The sequence below is a fragment of the Austrofundulus limnaeus genome, unplaced genomic scaffold (assembly GCF_001266775.1).
Source record: "Austrofundulus limnaeus strain Quisiro unplaced genomic scaffold, Austrofundulus_limnaeus-1.0 Scaffold170, whole genome shotgun sequence".
In the NCBI taxonomy this organism is placed as follows: domain Eukaryota; kingdom Metazoa; phylum Chordata; class Actinopteri; order Cyprinodontiformes; family Rivulidae; genus Austrofundulus; species Austrofundulus limnaeus.
In genome coordinates, this window is record NW_013952572.1 from 738,868 (window position 1) to 741,359 (window position 2,492).

Sequence of the window (2,492 nt, forward strand, 5' to 3'; positions counted from 1 at the left end):
GGTTATTTTAATATATAAACAATAACTTGATACAGTATTTCCACAACCTAATTGCAGCCAAGTCTATCAGTCAGTGAATCGGGTGTCTTGGAGCATGGGAACAAGTAAAACATACAAGATAGTGACCCTCAAGGGTTAGGATTTCCCACTGCTGCTCCAGACCATTTCCTTGAAAGTGTCACTGGCTCAGCCTCACAATGTGACCATGACTAAATGTTTTTTTTTTTTTTGAGCCAAAACTGGTTAAAGCTGTAAGGTGGCAGGGATAAAAGAAGCRTTAGCGAGGTCAGGGCAGTCAGACATTCTTCATTGGATTTCCATGGTGGCTTTTTTTAACTGTTCGCCATTGACAACGTGAAACACTTGCAGTTCTTGTCAACCTGAACATCTCTTGGTCAATTTTTTCTTTAAACAAGAAGACCCTCTGGTGAGTTTCTACCCTGATTATATCCTAAAGAGACGAGCAGAGCTGTGTTTGGCTTTGTTTTGAGACGACAACAAGCAGACTTCAGACGTCTCACGGGTGCAGTATCCCATTGACAAGAGGAATCTGTGAACTGTGCAGAGAAGAGCAGTCAAAGGATTAACATTAGAGCTAGTGGCTAAGGCATTGCCCACAGGTCAGATTAACTGAATGTAAAGCTTGCAACCCCTTACACCGTACTTTGAAGTGGGGCTTACATCCTGTCCTTTATCCTATCAAGAAGTGGAGTCTGTGTTGAATAGGAGCATCATTTCACCTTTTTCCCCCCTTTTCTGTTGCTTTTTACACATGAAGGTTTGCTCTAGAAGACAAGAAATGAAGAATCACATCATGGATCAGAAGAGTGTTGCCTATGGAGATTAAGCTACATTTGATCTTTTTTTATTAAATATGAAAGATAATTATTACTTCCATAAATGCATGTACACTAGATGTTTTTTAATGTAGCTGTTCAAAGCTGTTCAAAACTGATATAGTTCAAGCAATATTTGTATTTCCTGTCTGTCCTGCATATTAGTCAGTTCTACTTCCAGTCTGGTTTTGATCAAATGTTATTTCCTGCTTTGGTAATGACGCAGATTTTACCGCAACATAGAAAACAAGCCCATTTCATAGAGATTTCCTGAATTTATGTTGACGAGATAATCAAATGTCATGACTCTACTGCAGTGGAACATAAAACCTCTGAGCTGGGAGATAAAAATATTCCTCCTGATTCTCGGAAGCTTAAACCTGATTTTTATTTCTCAATGGCACTGTGTAATAATGTGTATCCATCAAGAAACCTGGTTCTGTAAGCGTTTTGGAAAGAAATCCACTTTAAATTTGTCCTTTGACTGACTTTGTTTTGAGCACAACTGAATTATAAGAAAATGATAAAAAGAGATGCATGCTTTTAAGTGAAGTTTGCCTCATATTAAAAGACTCAAAGGAAAATATACAGTGAGAAAAATAAGTATTTGAACACCCTGCGACTTTGCAAGTTCTTCCACTTAGCAATGATKGAGGGGTCTGAAATTTTCATCTTAGGTGCATGTCCACTGTGAGAGRCATAATCTAAAAAAAATCTGGAAATCACATGCTTTCAAGATTTCTAAGTGGGAGAGCTTGCGAAGTCGTAGGGTGTTCAAATGCTTATTTTCACACTGTATGGGTGTTTTAAATTTAGAAACCGTTCTGGTTTATTTCCGTGATTATAAGAATAAAGACAACGTTGAAAAGAAGACAAAATTAACATACTAAGTGACAGTGAAATCAAAACATAGTGTTTTAGCTGTATATACATTTACCTAAATTTGTTTTCTATACTGTGAGTTTTAAATGTCCATGAAATGACTGATTTCTGATGTGAATTTTCATTCAGTGACCTTTTAAGAAACTTTATTATTGCATTAATTTTTTCTAGGCTTAAACGAATCACTTTTTTTAAGAAAATAATTTTAAAAGCTCTGTGATGTAATGCCAACTAGAAATTACTACCATTGTTTCTAAGAGGATGCAAGAGAACTATTACTTTTGTCACCCAGGCTGTATTTGATATAAAACCTTAACAAATAACATTGTTTTTTGTTTAAAGATCTGAAGCACAAATATGTTTTTCAAAGAGGCCTCAAAATACTAAAAAACTCCTTTGTTGTGGCTCAATTCAGTTGTGACTAATTTAAGTGGAGATTGTTAATAATYAAACTATACACGCGGTACGCTAACGTCCCCTGTCGCTGAGGGATTTGAAGAGTGGATGTTTTSAGATGAGTGTTTTTTCTGGACTGGAAATGAACGGGGAATGCAAGTAAATTGTAAAGTTTTTAGTGCAATACATTCAAGTGGGTAAAAGCTTCGGTGCATTTTTTTGGCCTTGTCAGAGGCAGCGCTGAGTGATGTTTCCTGGTGAGCCGAGGAGGCAGTTTTGTCTACCACCAGGTGCAATAGCGGAGACAGGGGGTGGCCAATGGTGACCTTGACCCTCATAGAAATCTGTGGACACCCAACCATTCACCCCAATCAATAA

General features: G+C 37.3%; 1 protein-coding gene and 1 long non-coding RNA gene across 2 annotated transcripts in view; one reads left to right on the forward strand and one right to left on the reverse strand.

The window, feature by feature from the left end:
- Positions 1-2,492, forward strand: part of ncam2 (neural cell adhesion molecule 2) — a gene marked incomplete in the record, with an annotated part of 567,846 nt that overhangs the window by 242,617 nt on the left and 322,737 nt on the right.
- The window catches only part of LOC106523919 (uncharacterized), a 13,387-nt gene continuing 11,133 nt past the window's right edge, over positions 239-2,492 (reverse strand). Inside the window, exons 2-3 of the long non-coding RNA XR_001310949.1 lie at positions 682-785; positions 239-557 (exon numbers count right to left, since the gene is read on the reverse strand). This is a non-coding gene — a long non-coding RNA (uncharacterized LOC106523919). The remainder of the gene's footprint in view (positions 558-681; positions 786-2,492) is intronic.